Source organism: Paramisgurnus dabryanus, chromosome 23 (genome assembly GCF_030506205.2).
Source record: "Paramisgurnus dabryanus chromosome 23, PD_genome_1.1, whole genome shotgun sequence".
In the NCBI taxonomy this organism is placed as follows: Eukaryota; Metazoa; Chordata; class Actinopteri; order Cypriniformes; family Cobitidae; genus Paramisgurnus; species Paramisgurnus dabryanus.
Genome location: NC_133359.1, coordinates 21,087,886 through 21,109,575, shown reverse-complemented (window position 1 = coordinate 21,109,575; position 21,690 = coordinate 21,087,886). Strand labels below are relative to the sequence as shown.

The following is a 21,690-nucleotide window of genomic DNA, read 5'->3' as shown; positions in this document are numbered from 1 at the left end:
AGCTAGGGAATTTATTGAGACACAAGGAAAGTGTTTAAAAACATTCTCTGCAAGCATGTAAAAAATTAGGTAATTGAAAATTGGCTCCCCTTGTGATGTCAGAAGGGGATCTTATTATAATAATGCCGCCCTTAATCTTCACTATCCAACCACTGCGTTTCATCAGCTAATTTGCATTTTAAAGGACACACCCACATCCATCAGATTTGAGAACCAGAAAGAACTGTTGTATAATAAGATTTAAAGGGGTAGTTCACCCAAAAATAATAAGTCTGTAATCATTTACTCACTCCCATGTTGTTACAAACCTGCATAAATTTCTTTGTTATGATGAACACAAAGGAAGATATTTTGAGGAATGTTTGCAACCAAAGCGATCATGAGCTCCATTCACTTCCATAGTATTATTTTCTCCTATATTAATTATTGTATAAATATTGTGAGGTGTAATAGCTTTTATTAATCTGAACTACAACCTTAGTTTTATCACTGAGGATTTTTAGTACAATACAGTTTCCTTATTGTGAGATTTACAGTAAATGGGGTTGAAGTTCTGTAGAGACCTATTATTGTGAGCTTTTCTTTCTGTTGGGTTTTATTGTAAGATTTGAATGCAAAATCTGCTCTTTATAAAATCATCAGGGTGAAATGTATTTTAGGTAGTGTAGAATCTGATGATAGATAAGATAGATAGATAGATAGATAGATAGATAGATAGATAGATAGATAGATAGATAGATAGATAGATAGATAGATAGATAGATAGATAGATAGATAGATAGATAGATAGATAGATAGATAGATAGATAGATAGATAGATAGATAGATATGCATACTCTTCTGATGACAAAAATGGGACCCGTGTGTAAGCTTAAAAAATTGACCATACTTTAGCCTTAAGACTTTTGCACAGTACTATGTGTGTGGAGATCTTGTGGGTAATGATGATGTTATCGCTAATACTGACCTCAGTAAAGGTTTGTGTTCTTGTGGATGTTAAAGAGCACCTATTATCCAATTCATGATTTTACATTTCCTTTGGTGTGTTAGGGTGTTTTCACATATACACTGTTTAGGTTGACCCAAATGACGTGTCGCTCCGAGTACGGTGCGTTTGGGCCAGTGTGAACACAACAGCCGCACTCGGGTGCGCACTAAACGACCGCTCCGAGACCGCTCTAAACAGGTGGTCTCGGAGCGGCTGTTGCCGAACTCTGGGGCGACCCACCTGTGGTGTGAACACTGCTGGACCTCGGGCCGAACCAAATACAGGAAGTTCTCCACATGTTTGAGCCACTGGGCTTTCGTTGTGACGTGAGCCGGGTGTTATATTGTGGGTTAACAACAAACAAGCCAATCCTGGTCCGTTGCATAGAGATTCGCTGTCTCCTTTACGTTTGAGCTGATGATTTTATAAATGCATAGCTGTCCTCCACACACAAATAGTGACATTACGGGCTTTTAGCAAACGGCTCCGTGAGAAAGGCTTTGATAGAACAGCTACGCAATTTCGCGTTAAAGCAAAGAAACTTCGCAAAGACGTGCATCGTTTATCTCCACTCATTGATAGCTGCGCTCTCCCTGTCAAGCTGGTTGTCGTGGAAACGTGGGGGTGGTCATGAGACGGTAAGAGCTGTCAGAGACCAATGACAGCGCTGACCGTTGTCACATGGTGTACGGTGCGGCATTTCGAATAAAGTAAAAAATATATATATGTGAACACGGACCGCACTAACTGAAAAATGATACAATGTATTTTGGTGCGCTCCGAGGCCGCACCACGGTGCGCACCAACATATGTGAAAACAACCTTAGTGTGTATTAGTACACGGTAATAATAATCAAAGGTAGAAATCCCAAAGTAACCGATGATGCGAGTTATCGTCCCCAACTGAAATCTCTTTTCTTGGACTACTATGAGGATTGTAGACAACAGTTTATTTCTGCAGGAAGTAAAGGTGGACACAGCGGTCATTACACTGTAAAAAAATTCCGTAGAAATTTCAATGTTATTGCAGCTGGGTTGCCGGTAATTTACCGTAGATTTACATTTATGTTATTTACTGGCAAGAGTTTGTTCAAAGTTAAATAAATTTCAAATATTAACAAGTCTTTATCTTTACAGAATAAAACTATACAATAACAGCCTCATGCAAAGCATTCTGGGAACCAGAAATCATCATCAACCTTTTTCTGTTTTTTGGTCCAGATTTTGTTTCCCGGAATGTTTTGCTTGATGCTGTTTTTAAGTTTTACTCTGTAAAGATAAAGACTTGTAAATGTTTAATTTTCATTTAACTTTGAACAAAATGTTGCCTGAAAAAAACATAAATGTAAATCTACGGTAAATTACCGGCAACTCAGCTGCAATTTCTACGGAATTTTTTTACAGTGTATCATAATTCCAACTGCTTTTGACTCACAGCCTGTAAGTAGTCTATGTTTTCATATTAAGGTAATTTACTAGTAACTTTTTAAACCAAACACAATTTGAGCAGCGTAGAGTAGCGCTTGTTGTTTGTCGTTTCTGCGATCACAAATGCATGGTTTTTATGTTTTAGTATCTCTACCTTACCAATCTGAACTTCCTGCTTAAGTCTAGTCTAGACATCCTCTTCGTTAAGTGCCCTTCAATGGCGCAAAACGGCATTTGAAATTCACCCCAAATATTTTGTTACCGCTTGTAAAAAAAACATTCACGTTTGGACAATTTCTGCATGTCTCCGATGAACTTGACACCCGTGACTGCCGCGGCCCATCTCAGAGGCCAATAACAGCCGTAGTACTAATAAAAACATTAGTGAGGTAATACGTTTTAGCAAATTCTCTGAAGAAATGTTACCAAATTAGCAAAATAAGCTGCCGCAGATCAATTGCGGCATTCACGCTTTTTGTTGGCTACAATATAAAACTAAAACAATGTAAAATATGAACAAACTCCCCTAAGTTAAGTCGAAGAAATCAAACTTAAATCCTATGTATTAGCCTATCAAAGCTTTCCGACTTTCACATTCACGTGAATTTTGTAAGTCAGGAAATTATTTATATCAAATGAGAGCAGTTTAATTTAACTAGGGATCGTGCTGTGCTGGTGTGATTATGCTTTTTGCGCTACAGAGCAAAATACTTCAGTCCACCTTTTATGCATTAGAGGCACTGAAATGATGCACCGAAATCTGTGTTCTGATTTGGTCCGGTACCCAACGATACCCAACCCTACTCAAGTCGTGCTGGTAAAGTTGATCGATCAGCTTGGTCATCTGCATTTTCTGGATCAGATTCGGCTCATATTGATAAGGTAGTAAAGACGATATTAACTCTTTGCATTGCGACCATATTATGGTATTCAAAATTCAAATTCAAACATGTTAAGGAGCGTCACAATTTCACCAGACGCTAGAGTTATTCAGCCAATCACAGCGCACTGATAGCTGGTCAATCGGAGTACACCGCACCTTTCAGAATGATGCGCTTTGTACAAAATCAATGCATTTCATAGAGGCAGGGTATAAAGAAGCAACAATAATGTACGGGACGTGGAACATAATGTGTTTTTGAATCATAAACCATGTGAACAGTTTCAACAAATACACAAAATAACATTGTTTTTAGCAACATAATAGGTGCTCTTTAAGGTTCTTAATGGAACCATAAAGTCAAAAATGCAACATGATCTCGCGGAAAGTCGTGTTATAGTCACAAAAATTTGCTACATTTATTTGTATCCATGCCACGAAATGTGCAAGGTTTTTTACGTGCCTTGAGCATGAATGTCTTTTTCGTGTGACTCTCACGAATTTCTAGAAATAGTTTTTTTATGGCTGTGGGGCGACTTTTTTCGTGTCATTTTATGTTTTCTCATTTTATCTTCCTATTGAAAAAAAATCATTGTCACTTGGGGTTAGTGTTAGATTTGGATTAGGAAGTACTTTTATGTATTGGTTTCTACATGTTTTTCCTCCACTTTTAAAACTATTCTCGCCTGGAGTTGGGGTTAGTGTTGGGGTTTGGATGTCTTAAAATGTAACAGAATGTGATTCTAACCCCAACCCCAAGCGAGTAAAAAGAAAAAAAAAAACAATGAGAAAAAAATACATAAAATGACACGAAAAAGAAAGTCGTGCCATGGCCACGAAAACTATTTATAGAAATTCGTGCAACACAAAAAAGACATTCATGCTCAAGGCACGTAAAAAAGCAGAATTTCGTGTCATGGATAAAAAAAATATTAAAATTTTTCGTGACTATAACACGACTTTCCGTGAGATCTGCAAAAATTTAACACCTTCATTTGTTTTACAGTGTCACATTTTTTACCTAAATCCGCTCTTATAGCACATAAAAAAATTTGTTTGGTTGCTTTGCATGTCAGATGGTCCTTTCTTGTAGCCTAGAAATCTAGACGCACCCTAGCGGCCGCAAAATATATTTGCTGCCAGGGTTTAGTCTAGGCACTCACAATACACTTAACCGGTCCAAAAACCAAAATTTGGTCAGGCCAATCACATCGTGTGTAGCATCTGTGGGGCGGGCTTAACATGATGACGACAGAGCTGCAACGGTTCCTACTTGAAAACAGAGAATGGCTGCTGCTGCTAGCGAACAGCTATCTTTTGAAGCGGCTTTGGCCGCGACTCTGGAGGACTTAGACTTATGTTTTTCTTTGAGAGAAGAGCAAATAAACCCTACTGAAGTCCTTTTTAAGCAAGAAAGATGTGTTTGGAGTTTTGCCGACTGGTTACGGTAACTACGTCACCTTCTTCGTTTCTCTGATCCGTCATAGCGCTATCCTATTGCGTGCAGAGGCATTTTGAGGGACAACCTTATATCCCGCCCCTTGCATTGAGCTGTTTGTGTGAAGAGTTGCCAGACCTTACATCTTGATGTAGGTCTGGCTAACCAGGCTACCTTTCTTGTAAAAGTGGGCGATTTTCGGCCAGAATTAGCTGCCAAGTGGACCAGACTTTATGCTGGTAGACAAAAGTCTGGCTATGTGAGACTGAGCCAAAATAAGCTATGGGAATGTCAGTCAAATGAGTATTCACATGATGTCATTTAAGACTATTTTGCCAGTGGAAAGCAATAATTTTTTTACTGTTTGTTGTTGAGTTTATGTGTTTTTGACCTTTCTGGTTGTGGAGAAAAATGAATGTATATTCCGAAATTGAAAGCTTTTTGAGAATAAGTTGTGCTGCTGTATAAGTGAAAATCTTTTCAGATCCAATCACACAAACATTGGCGTGAAAGACCTTCGGTGTGGTTTCTTTTATACGGATAGCTTTAATTATCGCAGGATTTGAGGTTTTTGAACAAAATGTCTTTATTGATGTTTTCTGAAATGCGATTGCACTCAAAGTCAGAAAAAACAGGTGGTTACTTCAAAAACGGCTTTCCGTTCTGATCTCACCTTTATTCCAAACAATGATTGCGTGATAAAAAAATTAGACACATGTAATCCTAACATGTATGATTGTTACCAACATGGTAAGAGAATATAGGACGTAAAGGAGAACAAGAGAATGAGATTTTGTTGTTGTTCTAGAGTAGATGAGTGCTGTGCTTTTAAAGTAGCTATTGCTGTATCTGCACTGCAGCCTCGGGCAAGGAAATGCCATCATTAAAAAAAACAAGAGAAATATCAGCACATTGTGTATTGTGTGTGAGCCCAGCTAAAGTAAGCCAAGCCATTTTTCTCTTCTCATAAAACCGATAAGTCTGAATACATTATATGAATTAACTTTTTTACGCACCGGTCTATTATTACAGTTTTGCATATTTTACATAAATCCACCGTTATTGCACAATTAGCTTTTTCCACACAGGTTTACTCCACACTGAACCATACAACGAAAAATGGTTCTTTCATGTCCACCTTTATTTGTAAGGGTGTATTTCACTTTCACATATTTTACAAGCACCGGTCTATTATTACAGTTTTGCATGTTTTACATAAATCCACCCTTATAGCACATAGAAAGTATTTCTTTGGTTACTTTTCATGTCCGTCAGATGGTCTTTTTCTGTATAAGTGGGCAAATCTTGGCCAGAAGTAGCTGACATTGCTGGTAGACAAAAGTCTGGCTATGTGAGACTGAGCCCAAATAAGCAATGTTAAAGGGATAGTTCACCCAAAAATGAAAATTCTGTTATAATTTTCTCACTCTCCTGTTGTTACAAACCTGCATAAATTTCTTTGTTCTGATGAACACAAAGGAAGATATTTGAGGAACCGATCATGAGCCCCATTCACTTCCATAGTAAACGGTTTGGTTACAAACATCCCTTAAAATATTTTCTTTTGTGTTCATCAGATCAAAGAAATGTATACAGGTTTGTAACAACATAAGAGTGAGTAAATGATGACAGAATTTTCATTTCTGGGTGAACTATCCCTTTAAAACTATTTTGTTAGTTCTTTACTGTTTGGTATTGACTTTATGTATTTTTGACCTTTATAGCCACGGAAAGAGAACAGACAGATACGGAGAGAGAAAAATAGATGTATGTTCTGAAACTGAAAGTGTTTCTTTGCGCAGACAGAGTTTGTGTCACGGTAGCGTTGTAGATCATATCAAGTGTCGCTCAAACGTCAGATTAGGCCTAATGTGTTTCTGCCCTCGTCGCGACGTTCTGTGCCTTACAAACTATTCAGATTTGTCATGCTGCTCCGGCGTTAACTGTGAACTAAATCATTGGATTCGGATGATGGCATTCTGATGTTTGTTTCTCCCCGCTGTGGGCTCCGGTTCTGTCTGTGTCATTTTCCCCGAATCACAAATAGTCAGTCTGAAAAACTAATATGCACATACAGGGTCCAAAGGAGAATCGAGCACCATAGCGAATAAAAATGATATTTTGTAACTAAACAAAATCTTATAAAGGCTGGCAAATAAATACATGAATTTCTTGACAGCAGCTGCATTGGAGCTTTACAAAACAGCACATTTTTGAAAATCAAGGTGCTCGTTCTTCATAGTGATGCGAAATTTGAAACATCAAAACAAAGGTATCAGACTTTTCAACATATAGTGCAAAACAGATGTCCATATCTGTCAAAAATCATTAGGCTTTTTGTGTATATCAAGTTTCTAAAGTGGAAGTAATGAGAATATCTGCCAATTTTGAAAGGACGGTACCTGACCACATGATTATGACCACAATAACAGTACATTGAAGGGGACATAATGATGAAAATCTGACTTTTTTCCATGTTTAAGTGCTATAATTGGGTCCCCAGTGCTTATATTAACCTAGAAAATGTGAAAAAGATCAACCCAGTAATTTAGTTTTGGTAAACCATTCTCTGCAAGCATGTGATAAATTAAGGCTGTCAATCGATTAATCGCGATTAATCGCATACAAAATAAAAGTTTGTGTTTGCATAATACTTTTTTGTGTTTATTGTGTGTAATTATTATGTATATATAAATACACACATACGTGTACATTTAAGAAAAGTTTAGTTTATGTGTAATTTATGTGTTTTTATTTAAATATAATCTAATATATATATATATATATATATATATATATATATATATATATATATATATATATATATATATATATATATATATATATATATATATATATACACACACATGTATATGTTTCTTAAGTACATACATGTGTTTGTATTTATATATGCAAAATAATTAAACACAGTGCACACAACAAACTTTTATTTTGTATGCGATTAATCTTAATTAATCTTTTGACAGCCCTAGAAAAAATAAGTCATTGAAATTTGGCTCCCCTTGTGATGTCAGAAGGGGATAATACTGCCCCTTAAGCTGCACTATCCAACCACAGCACTTCCATTTAGTGCATAGATCAGCTAATTTTCATTTGAAAGGACACACCCAAAACTGCTCATTATTTGCTCACACCTACAAAGTAACAATTTTAACATGTTATAATAATTGATCTATATGGTATTTTGAGCTAAAACTTCACATATGTACTCTGTGGACACCAAAGATTTATTTGACATCTTAAAAAAGTCTTGTGAAATGTCCCCTTTAAATTGCAGATATTAGGATTTGTTTACCCCATTACCAAGTTGTTTCTTTTTAATATTAAGATACGATTTCTACCTAGATTTATTTATAGTATCTAGAATATATATTATAAGATTTCTATAAAAAAAAACAAGAAAAATGTCTGATAGTTCCAGTCCTTGATTTTGATTGGTTAAGCCACATTCGTGACATTGTAAATTACTCGAAACAAGAAACAAACAACTGTGACCTCATTACATCAATACTGTGCCATTGTGTCTTTGTTGTTTGTTGAATTATTTCTTCTACATTCTTTGCCGTAAGGATAATCATTTTAAATGAAATCATTACTTTTTTGTTGCTGTTTTTATGAAACCTTGCATATATGGAATAATTGTTTATGCTAATGCTTTATTTTGCCGAATTAATAATTACACAAAGATATGCAGTTTTGTTCCCCAACATAAAACTGCAATCTCTCTCTTCTGTTTGATTTCTCAGCGTAAGGATCATTATTAAATTAATATTCTTAATTATTTAATTTAGAATTGAGAAATGGATATATATATACCCCATGGCATCTGATAAAGAAGTGGGTTTGCTCAATATGACACCACTGCACAGGTGTTACGCCCAATCCTTCAGCTTTATTCTCTGCATAGTCGTGGCGTCTGCAGAAATCTCTCATAACTCATCTGTTAATGCAGGCCGGTCGGTTAGGCCATTGATCTAGTCATACGTCTGTCTGGACAATCTCCTGCACGCAGCCTTAATCTGATTTATCACGCGGAGAGAGAAGCTGAAAATCCCGAATGCAGTTACGGGCGCGCGTGATGTGCGCTGACCTCTATGAATTTAAACAGACAGCTGTTATGTCAATGGCAGTTTGTTTATGCCGCTCACAGCTATTGTGTGTTCAAACAGCTTCTTCAAGCAGATGCTAAAAGTGCAGAGAAAATTGTTTTCAAACTCAAAATAAATCTGAATGAGACCAACAGCGACCCCAGGACTTCGTGTGCAGTACTGCAGTCAACAGCTGGGTGATTTTCTCCCCTAAATTAGCATATTTTCTCCTCTTTTACTTATTCGTGTTTCGGCTAAAAGGATACAAAAAGTACTTAAAAATTAAACACCATGACAAAATATTCATGGGGTTACTTATATTTTACAATCGTTTCTAAAACTGTTTTGGGGGGAATGGTTATGATGTAAGATAGATCTATCTATCTATCTATCTATCTATCTATCTATCTATCTATCTATCTATCTATCTATCTATCTATCTATCTATCTATCTATCTATCTATCTAACTGTTATCTAAGTTATCTATCTATCTCTGACACGAAAGCAGTAAAAAATTTAAAACTAAAATAAAATGTCAGTCGCGGTGAGTATAGTGTACAATAAATCCAATTAATACAGTCAGATGTTTCATTTATTATGATGAAAATTAAAAAAATACGACCATCTTATTTGCGTTCATAGAGACGAGATGAAGGCGCGCGCGTCTGTGTCGTGTGCGCGCCCGACTCTCATTCGGCGCTGGGTGAGTCCAGACTGCAGACGCGAGGAAAAGCAAACCACCGCTGTGCTTTTAATGGGACAGACAGACCGACAGACAATCTCTGTGCGACTCAATTGAGAGATAATGATGAAGATGCTGTCCGTTATCGTATGAGGACTTTACACAGACATACCGAAGCATACGAAGGATCGTCTATCATCATATAACGGGTTTATAAGTCATTGAACCTGCAATGAATTCAGCTGTGTCAGGACGGATCGTCGCGTTTTATGAGATATAACGCGGTATTGCAAGGATACAAGATAATGCTGTAAGTTTTATAATGCTGTGTGTGTGTGTTCATCTCGCAATTATAAGGCATCAGACTTGAATGACTTACAGGTACCGTACTTCTATTTGACTGGTGTGTGTTTAATGTCTGTGACCTAGAAATACATAAATGCATAACTCTGTGATTAGTGTCCATTATGTTGGGATATATATAATCATCACCGTTTGGCAGAGATGTTTGTTCAGTGCTCATCTGCTGTCAGAATCCCAGACAGTCCAACACCCGGCATTTGGGTCAGTCTGTTGTCTGTCAAGCCTCCTTTTGGTCTAAGGATTTGTCGTATAGTGATGTATACTTTTAGTATTCTTGAAAAAAGCTGTGCTAGAAAGGATTTAGATCTATTAGTAAAGGTTGTCATCAGTAAAGGTGGATATCAAAGTCTTTCATTTTCATTATGGGCTCTTTAATACTTCTAAATTGATCTGATTCAGGATTTAGGATCTAGTCTGTCGAGTGCAGTTGTGTGTCTGTGCATTGAATATTAAATCCATCTGGGAAATTCGTGTGGATCTAGCTGGTTTGGGGTACGGTAGGATGTTATGTCTGCTATTCTGTTTAGATTCGTTCTTTATAATCTCTCAGGGGCTCAAAGTTTTACCCTTAGAAATGCGGATCCAAGAATCAGTTCCTTAATGTGAGTTATCAATTTAGGGCTCTTGTGTACAACCATCTTAAGAGTCAATGCTGGGAAGAGTGCATTAGTCGTTTTTTACACCCACTTGGGCATTTATTAAAAGCACACTTCATGGCATTGTGCTTACCCTCATGCATCGACTGTATCTACACACTCTCAAGAAATAAAAGGTACAACAACTGTCACTGGGACGGTACCCTTTAAAAAGGTCGTAATATACACCATTTAGGTCAGATGTGAGGTACAAATATGTGCCTTTGAGGTACTATTTTAAACTCTATGGGGCGGGTTTAGATTAAGCCAGAACAAGGCCTTAGTTATATTAAGACATTTTACAAACATACGTTATAAAAACATTACTGGGATGAATATTGAGAAAAAAACAATGGCACCGATATATTTTAAGATATGTCAGTGCAAGCTGTTTTAAGTTAAGACATCTCAAATAAGAATTTTAGTCTGGGACTAGCTTAAGCCTTTACTAGCATAAGCAATTGTGTATTTTTTGAAAAGGTACCGCTGAATAGTTTTGTTGGCTCAACTTAAAAAAGTATGTTATCTGGTTGCTTTAAAATTTTGAGTTAATTCAACTTAAAAAAAAGTTAATTAGTTAATTAATAATTTTAAGTTGAATTAAAGGAAACCACCGCAGTTTTTTATATTTTACTATGTTCTTAACTCAACTTAGATTAAGTAATACTTACCTATCTTTTTTCAATGCGTCCACTTAATCTTTGTACAGCACGTCATGATTGTGTTAGCATTTAGCCTAGCCCCATTCATTCCTTAGGATCCAAACAGGGATGAATGTAGAAGCCACCAAACACTTCAATGTTTCCCCTATTTAAAGACTGTTACATGAGTAGTTACACGAGTAAGTATGGTAGCACAAAATAAAACATTGGGATTTTTTAATCGGATAAAAAATGAGAACTATATTGTATGGCGGAAGAGCACTTAGTTTGCAGCACTTTGACCTCAGGCGCTGTTATATTGACGGAAGTTTGAGCGAGAGGGGCAGTAAACAGGAGCGTTGCTGTTACTGCGCGCCGAGGTCAAAGTGCTACAAACTAAGTTTTCTTCCGCCATACAATATAGTTCTCATTTTGTATCAGATTAAAAAAATCCCCACGTTTTGTTTTGTGCCACCATACTTACTCGTGTTACTACTCATGTGACAGTCTTTAAATATGGAAAAAATTGACGTGTTTGGTGGGTTCTAAATTAATTCCTGTTTGGATCCTAAGGAATGAATGGGGCTAGGCTAAATGCTAACACATTCACGACGCGCTGTACAAAGATTAAGTGCACCCATTGACTAAAGATAGGTATGTATTAATTTGTCTAAGTTGATGTAAGAACATAGTAAAATATTGAAAAACGGTGGTGTTTTCCTTTAACTCAACATTTTAAGGCAACCAGGTAACTTACTTTTTGAGTTGAGCCAACAAATCTTTTTTTACAGTGAGCTTTTGAATGCTATTGTTGTTATCATTTGAAATCTCTAGCATTTTTCACACAATTATTTGCGTAAAGATAAAATGTTAATGTCATGAAATGAAATCACATTGGTTCCACCTTTGTGCCAATAATCTGATTCGGCTCTGACCCTTGTTGTATGAAGGTGCCGATGGACAATCTGTGTTCAGTGACAATATCTGATATTTAACTCAAGTTGTGCATGTTGCTGCCCTTCTGTGAGACAATTTGCAGCGTATGTGATGGGATTTCAGCTGTAGCATACTTGGGCAATCTGTTACTCACTCAACACTCGGGTAACAGTCGGTACCTATTCAGAGATGGACGGCCCTCAGGCGGAGCAGCGCGGGTGATAGAATTGGCCATTACTGTCAGCAGTTCATCACAGTTGTAGCAGTAGACAAATTCTGCTCTTCACTGTAACCATATAGTCTCCTTAAGTTTAGTAGATGTTCACTCAGCATTCTTTTGTTTTATGAGAAGCTCCTGCAGAGAAATCGTTGAAGAGATTTTTTATTTGACTCTTTGTTTCTGTAAGAAGTTATTCAACTTTATAGCATGTGCCTTTCTTTATTTGTTTTTTTTCCTACGAAGAATGAATTTGTTCAGGAATGTCTGCATCAGCAGCAAGATAAAGTATACCGAAACAAATAGTGCAAATGTGCATATCGTATATGTATCACAATGACATGCAACTTAAATATGTATAATTACAAGGTTTAGGTTGATGCAGATAGCAGAGATAGTGGCAAGAGTGATTATAAGTAATGTTATAGTTAATTAGGACTGCAACAACTAATCGGTAAAATTAATAATAATTGATTATGAAATTGTCAATGATTTATATTATCGATTAGTTGGTCTGTGATGTCACATTCTCCTGCTTTGTCTCGCTCCACCGTCGAACAGCTCACACGCATCCGCTTCATACAACGTGAGCTGTAGACTTATAATTAAAGTCAGGCTTAGGTTTAAAGGGGACATACCATGAGAATTAGTGATAGACCGATATATCGGCCGGCCAATATATCGGGCAGATTTTTTTGCGAATTTTATGTGTATCGCCGATTTTTTACGCCATTATTTACAGACAGAGTGCTGGAAGCGATTGCAGGTCATGTGACTAAAAACAACCAACCTTTCCATGACAACATCTAAAGCTCGGCCTAACAGCTGATCATAGCTGGACAAAGCGGAGGGTTTTTTCTCATCTCTCTATATATATTTGTAGTAGTAAAGTGCTAGAAATCAATATCCTTTGCTGATAGTTCCTCTTTATTGTAAAGAGTGCAGTTCGTGGGTCCATAGCACCCTCACCTGTTTTTACTATTTGTTAAATATAGTTTTTTTTAAGTTCAATAAATGTTTAAATTAAAACTTGTAACATTTGGCATCATCGTGTCATTTTTATGATGTAAATTAAGTGAGCAAAAGCAGTATCGGCTCCAAATATCGGCTCAACAAAATCGACAGCCTGTATCGGTCATCAGCTAAGGCTGATGAAACAAAAATCGGCATCGGCACTAAAAAAACCCATATCGGTCAATACCTAATGAGAATCTGACTTTTTCCATGTTTATGTGCTAGAATTGGGTCCCCAGTGCTTTTATCAACCTAGAAAATGCGAATAAGATCAACCCAGTAACTTAGTTTGGGTAAACCATTCTCTGCAAGCATGTGAAAAAATAGCTCATTGAAATTTGGCTCCCCTGGTGATGTCAGAAGGGGATTATACCATCCCTTAATCTGCACTATCCAACCACGGCACTGCCATTTAGTACAAAGATCATCTCATTTGCATGTTAAATGACACACCCAAAAACGGCACATTTTTGCACACACCTACAAAGTGAAAATTTGAACATGCTATAATAAATTATCTATATGATATATTGAGCAAAAACTTCACATATGTACTCTGGGGACACCAAAGATTTATTTGACATCTAAAAAAAGTCTTGTGAAATGTCCCCATTTTATTAATAAAGGTTTGATTTTGTCCTTTAATATAAGTGAGTTTGTATTTGTTTAAATGGTTTTTATAAAAAAATAGTTTTGAACCACAAAATAAGCATATGTTTTAAATTAAGGGTTGGTATTACAGTAACAATGCATGTATATCACTATCAGTTTAATATGTCCTTTAAATTTAGTTAAACTCTGTAGTATTGTGTGGCTTTTGCACTTTTAAAAGTACACTTCTACATGTGAATACCATAATTTAGTGTATCTTACTTAGCTCTAATAAGTGAATAATCTAATTGAGTAAATATTTAGGTTTTTATACATTTAGTTGATTAATCGCAAAATAATAGCCTGATTAATCGATTATGAAAAAAGTATTATCATATCAAGCTTTATTTTCGTAGCACACATCATATATAGCATATCACAATTTTCGTCAATAGTCTATGTAAAATTACAGAAAAAAAATATTTTTGTATCACAGAAAATTTCTGTAATTTACTGTGCCGGTTATTTTACAGTGTTTTTCCAGCACCCCAGCTGCGGGAATTTTAAAGTTTTTTTACGGAATTTTTTGTGAATGTTAAACGTTTTAAGATTAAACAAGCCTTTAAAATGATTCATGAGCCAGTATTGTGTAATGTACAGTGTTAAACTTTAAACATGTAAACTATAAGTTTCATACTTGAATGATCTCTGTTCCCTTACCGCAGATACATTTAGATTTTTGAGCAGTACAAGAGTTTTAAAAGCAATAAGTGTGTTCGACTTCATGTGGCGCTGCGCAGACCGATCGACGGCTGACTTGAAGCAGTGCATGTAGGTTAGTAATTTTGTCCGACTTAAGCTGGCGCTGTAAACACGTGACTGTATCATTTGGTTTAAAATACCGCTAGAGCGTTTCAAGAGTAGCCGGCTAGCTCAGCCAGTGCAGCCTCTCCAGAGCGGCTGCACGGAGTTCTGATGACAACACAGCTCTTCGTGATTGGTCGCCTCCAGTGTTGGGTAAAGTTACTTTTTAAAGTAATGCATTACAATATTAAGTTACTTCCCAAAAAAGTAACCAATTTCGTAACTTAGTTACTTTTCATCGAAAGTAATGCTTACGTTACTTTTTAGTTACTTTTGCGTTACTTTTTCTTGGCTGAGGCTTGATCTCTTTCAGGCCTTGCAGGTGTTTTTTATGACTGAAAAGATCTGCATTCAGAAATTGCATATTTCATCATAAAAATGTCAAGCTCTGTCCTGCCATCTCAGTTTCTGACCCAGAAACTGTTCCCACACAGGCGTGAACGCATAGAGTGCATAATGTGACTACGTTTAGTTTAATTCAGTACATCATTTAATCAAATTAATTAAACAAAAAAGTAACTTGCATTACTTTTTTGAAAAAGTAACTGAAATATTAATGTGTATATTTTAAAAGTAATGCGTTACTTTACTCGTTACTTCAGAAAAGTTAGATTATTACGTAATCCACGTTACTTGTAATGCGTTACCCCCAACACTGGTGGCCTCACTGATGACAACGATCACGTGGGTTTCATGTTTAATCCAACCTTCATTTCAACGAATAAACATTATAAATTAATGTGTTATAACCGGTAAAACACGTTAATGTGCATTAATATGTTATATTGTGTCGTATAATAAAATAAAAATGAAAATACCAAACTCTATTGGTATTTTCATAATGTACGCTTGTTTCACGTTATTTTCGAGGCATACAGTATAAACAGCAATTAAATATTCAATATAAAATGTTTCTGGTTGCAACTTTTTATTAAAAGGTTTGTTTTTATCAAATTCACCATCTAATTCACTAAATTCGCGATTTAAAAACAAAAACACGTCGCTACGGCAAGCAGCAGGTGTCCGGCTTAACGGCTCCATCTTCAGCTCCTCCCTCGACTGCAAGTGGCAAACCTTGCTCGGTCTGCGGAGCGCCGCGTGAACTCGAACACACCTAATGTATGCTGTTATGACCCCACCTTATGCAGAAGTGGGGCGTGTCTAAGGAGGACTTTTTAAGCCACACCCACTGATTATTGGTGATTATTACACAACTGTACATACTTACTGACTCTGTAAAGTCAAATCCCATTCAGTCTCATTGTCAAGAGTGAGAGTGAAAAATAGAGCAGCTTACTGCTAATCTTTAAATGAAATGCTTTTTGCTCGGGATAAAAACCCTGCTGAATAACTATTATTTTACTCATTAGTTTTGCTTTACTTGCCTGAAATTCAAATTGGCATGTGTGTAGTGAACAGTCAAGCACAGAATATCCAAATTAAATTATTTTAAAATCTGGATTTGCCTGTACCGCTGTCATTTTCATGTATTATATTAGTCTCTAGCACATGGGTCTCCAACCCTGCAGGTCACCTGTCCTGCAGATTTCAGCTTCAACCCCAATCAAACACACCTCAACCTGCTAATCAAGTTGTTTAGGGCTACCTGGAGTAGGGTTGGAACTAAAATATGCAGGACAGGAACAGGGTTGGAGACACATGCTCTAGCAGATTCTTAACGCAAGACCAGTTGCTGTGTAAATGTTAATCGTAATAGATGAGTCTTTGAGGAGTATCTTAAAAATGTCTGGTAGTTGTGGGCGGTGCTTGTTTTTTGTTAGCCTTACGGCGCTGTTTCGACAGGGTTGTGTTTGTGGGCGTGGCTTCTGTTAACATGCAGCGTGTACGTCTTGAATAACCATAGCGTGTTAATTTGTGTCTCCCTGTCTTTCTCAAAACTGTGCGATCAGTATTCGTCTCAGGCCGGTAGATCGATAGAATCTCAGTAGCTGGTTTTGCTTGCTGAATGAGATGGCAACATCCATCAGGTTTGTGTGTGTGTGAATGTGTATTTGTGTGAGTGTATGATAGTGTATGTGTGTGTGTTATTGGGGTGATTGACATTTGTGAGCTGTAGTTCAGAGAGGTAATAAATTCCACAGGACGGCCGCACAGTGATGCTCAATGTCAGCGTGCTTAAAGCTCAGATTAAGGTGTGTGTGTGTTGAAGAGGCTGAGGTAAGCATTCCCAGACTAACGCTTTCTTTAATTGGATTTGTTTATTCATCAGCAGTCCTTCTGGATTTACCGTGTGCAGTAAATATGCCGATAGCACCGATAGTTGCTCCTGATCGTCTACGCGGGAGAAACCGAAAGAGCTCAGGGCTTTTTTTGATAATTCATGCTTCCAGAAGTTAATATTGGGATAAGCATGTGTCATAGCTGTCCCTAAAGGGGTTTGATCTGAAGTTTTGTAGCACCCCTACTGAAAAGATCAGCGAAAAGTGGCCTAAGCTGGTTGGCTGATTATAGCTAGTCTCCCAGCCTGGTTTTAGAGGGGTTTGGGCCATGTTTTTAGCTGGTCAGATTTGGAGACCAGCTGACCCACCAGCTTTACCAGGCTGGGAGGACCTGCTTAAATGTCACCTATAGGGCTGTAACGATTAATTGGGCAAATGCGCGTTTTCTCAATGAATTAATTTTAGTGAAATCCCGGCACATCCCAAAGCCAGAGGGCGCTCTCGTACAGAAACTCCCTTTGTGCCACAGAAGAAGTAGCATTGCAAACGCTATTCTAGGAAATATCTATGGGAATATTTATATCGCTGTTCTTCAAATTATTTCAAGTATTTTCATGATAATAAATAATATTTTGAACAAGTGTTGCTTTTTAAAATGCACGTTATGAACGACTCCGACTCAGTATTGGGAGTAACGCATTACAAAATATAATATATTACAGTTATATATTCGTTTTTGCTATAACGCAGTAATATAACGCATTACTAATAAAATTTTGGTAATATTTTACTCGTTACAGTCTTAGTAACGTGCGTTACAACAATGCATTTTAAAATTAGACTGCGTTATTTTTTTGTTTTTGACCAATGCGCGCGACACAGGAAAAAGCTGCGGGTAAAAAAACGTTCGTATGTTTCCGGGTGCTGTATGCAGCATGTTCATTTTTACTTTAATGTTGTATTTGAAATGCGATGCGCGTCAAATATAGACCGAATCTGGGAAGTCCGCGGCTGTATAAGCATTGACTAAAGTGGTCTCAATCAGGTCCGGTAGCGCCACACACGCATGGGCTTGGGTATGCCAACTGTTTCCTTGCACAGAAGAGTGTGTACTATCTTAAGGCGTTAGTTCACCGGAGAATAAAAATCTTGTCATTAATTTCTCACCCTCATGTTTTGTCAATACACATCAGAGACTAACTACTCGTCGCTACATGAAATGAAGATTGAACCACTGTAGTCACATGGACTATTTAATGATGTCTTTACTGCCTTTCCGGACCTTAAAAGTTGTGAGTTGCTTTGCTGTCTATGGGTGAATTAAGGTCTTACGGCTATGGAACGATATGAGGGTAACTAATATCAAAATATCATTCTGGGTTGAACCAAAAGAGTATAGCACCTTTATTTTTAGGAGTGTAAGTGTGTGTTTTGTGGTTCAAAGTGTGATCTATAGAATTGATTTTTGTGTTGATGATCTCCCTCTCTCGATCTGAACTGAAATAGAAGTAAAGGTTTGTTTTATGTAGAGACGTTGCAGAGGCGGTGAAGGTCATGTGATCTCAGTCGAGAGTATGTGTTTCATAGAGGATGCATGTGCGCTGTTCACCAGACGCCTGGAGACATAACGCAGTTCTCGAGCCTGACCAACAGAGACAGGAAACCGTTGGTGAAAACTGAGCCAAGTGTGTGTGTGATCCCTGGAAGCCACTGTTAAAGAGGTGGAAGAAAGGATGGAGAACAGATGTGGTCCATTTCTTCCTCGGATGAGGTGGACACGGGAATAGCTAACAGCACAGACAGGAAGTCAGATGGAGACCCACACTTCAGTGCTTATTGATGGATGACAGTGATACCCAGAGTCTTTCCATATTAAGGCTGAATCCATGGTTCAATTTCAACTGCACAAAGACCCTGATGAATTGGAGAGTGGAAAATAGAGAGGAGTGAGGTGGAAAGAGGGAATCCACGCTCTGAAGAGCAAAATTAGGTCCAGCTCTCAGGGAAAAGGCTTGCTTGTACCCGGTTAGAGTGGGTGTTGCGGGTTCTCCGTGGAAAAAACAGGTCATTCCAGCTTAAAGATGGTTTTAGGAACATTTTAGAAATATTTGGGTTACTGGGACACAAAATGTCAGCGTGTGATTAATGATTTAATGATGTTTTTGTGTGAAGGTTTCGTTTTTTTTATATTTAAGATCTTGGGGTATGTGCTAATACAGCGAAAATTAGATAGTCTCAACCTAGCTTGTCTTAAAGGGCACATATTATGCATATTTTTGCAAGATGTAATATAAGTCTCAGGTGTGCCTAGAATGTGTCTGTGAAGTTTCAGCTCAAAATACCTCAGATCATTTGTTAAAGCATGGGTTGGAACAAAAAGCCCTGTTTTCATGTCTGTACCTTTAAAGGATTAGTCAATAAAAATAAAAAAATCCAGATACTTTACTCACCACCATGTCATCTAAAATGTTTATGTCTTTTTTTATTCAGTCGAGAAGAAATTATGTTTTTTGAGGAAAACATTCTCATTTTAATGGACTTTAATGGACCCCAACACGTAACAGTTTTAATGCAGTTTCAACGGAGTTTCAAAAGACTCTAAACGATCCCAAACGAGGCATAAGGGTCTTATCTAGAGAAATGATTGTCATTTTTGACAAGAAAAATCAAGAAAGGTCACGTGTTACATATATGAAAGCACATTTGTGGACCATTTTAAACAATAAACTGACACAAAGACATTAATTAGTATCATTCCACATACGACAACGTCAGAACGGTCCTCTTTCTCCATGCTTGTAAACACTGGGGGGTAGTTTCGCATATGTCATCCGTGACCTCTTGACGTGATGATGTATTGCGTGAGGTCGCCCTGGCGCGTCACAGGACTGGAGATAGATGAGAAGTTGTGGTTTAAAAGTGCATAATTTTATTCTTCTTGTTAAAAATGACAATCGTTTCGCTAGATAAGACCCGTATGCCTCGTTTGGGATCGTTTAGAGGCCTTTGAAACTGCAATTGTAAACTGCATTAAAACTGTTAAGTGTTGGGGTCCATTAAAGTCCATTAAAATTAGAAAAATCCTGGAATGTTTTCCTCAAAAAACTTAATTTCTTCTCGACTGAACAAAGAAAGACACCATTTTGGATGACATGGTGGTGAGTAAATTATCCAGATTTTTTTTTTAAGAAAATTGACTAATCCTTTAAATGCAAATGTGCTACTGCTTTCTATTAAAAATAGATCTGATTGCTGTGAATAGAGTCTGGGACTGTACCGCATTTTTGCGCTAGAATATGCTAACAAACACATTTAGAAAAGCTTTGGGTAAAATTAACCAATCAGTCAGTGGCCGAGGGCGGGGCTTTGTTAGTGTGACATCATTGGAGCTATAAAAATGTACGGTGTGTGGAAAATAATGTGTTTTTTAACCATAAACCACGCAAACACATTGTATTATACCAAAAACACAAAATAACATAGTTTTTAGCAATGACATATGCGCCCCTTAAAAGAAATAAGCCCATCCATCATCAGAAAAAGGAATCAATTTGACTCTGATGTGTTAATATATATTTTCTCTCAGTCTTTTGAAGCCAATTTTTCATTGTACCTAAAAGTGTGACAACTAGCCATTGTCTCTCATATTTAAGTCAATGTCTCTCATATTATTGACATTTTTTGTTGTACATGTGTCTCACACAAACACACATATTCTGGTTTTCATGTTATGTGGGGACATTTCATAGACATAATGGTTTTTATACGGTACAAACTGTATATTATATTCCCAAACCCTAATCCCAACCCCCACAGAAAACTTTCTCCTACTTCAGATTTTCAAGAAACAATTATTTTTGATCTATAAGCTTGTTTTCTAATGGGAACCTCAAAATGACCCCAAAAGGTCAAAAATGTACACATATAATTATACTGATCAACCAATGTACTGTAATGTGGTAAAATTATTTAAATGGATAGAATAGAATAGAATAGAATAGAATAGAATAGAATAGAATAGAATAGAATAGAATAGAATAGAATAGAATAGAATAACCCAACAATCCTCATTAAGAGTAAAGATAAATGCTGCTGTGAAGCCATCTACTGCCTTAAGATGGTTGAAGCTGGAATTTCTAGCAGGGTTTTCTGGTGTTCCAGGTAGCGTTAATCGATGGTGATCAATACTCTTGATGGGCATCAAGACATTAACGTGTTCTGACTTTAAAACGCTCGAACCGACAGTGAAAAGCAGGCTTTTCCCTATCTGATAGAATAGTACTTTCTCTGGGCGTACGTGTCACATCTAAACATGTCATTGCACACTTTTTTGTCTGTGTTTTGCCCGTGTCTGCATCTCTTCTGGTTGTTAGTGATGCAGGTCTGATTATTTAATCTGATTCAGAGCAGAGTGACTCAGATGAATCGGCGCGAAGGGACTCTTTAAAATGACACTGTGCAGCATTTCTCTGACAAGAAACAGTTTTCAAGGAAAATTGCATTTAAGTGGGGAGTTTTCACTAATAATGTAAGTCTCATGTCCTAATTTAAACCCTGCTTGTAGAATAGTATGAAATAACATAAAATAGACAAAGACATTAGAATAGAATAGAATAGAATAGAATAGAATAGAATAGAATAGAATAGAATAGAATAGAATAAATTAGAATAGACATTAGAACTGCATAGAATAGAATAGAATAGAATAGAATAGAATAGAATA

At 36.9% G+C, this 21,690-nt stretch overlaps 1 protein-coding gene across 3 annotated transcripts in view; it reads left to right on the top strand.

Moving 5' to 3' along the window:
- lingo1a (leucine rich repeat and Ig domain containing 1a) overlaps positions 1 to 21,690 on the top strand; it is a 116,591-nt gene that overhangs the window by 71,988 nt on the left and 22,913 nt on the right. The window contains exon 1 of one of the 3 annotated variants that reach the window (XM_065297741.2): positions 9,552 to 9,836. The exons of the other annotated variants lie outside the window; for them this stretch is intronic. The gene's annotated coding sequence lies outside the window, so the exon portion shown is untranslated. Of the gene's footprint in view, positions 1 to 9,551; positions 9,837 to 21,690 lie in introns of those variants that run through there. 3 annotated transcript variants of the gene reach the window in all.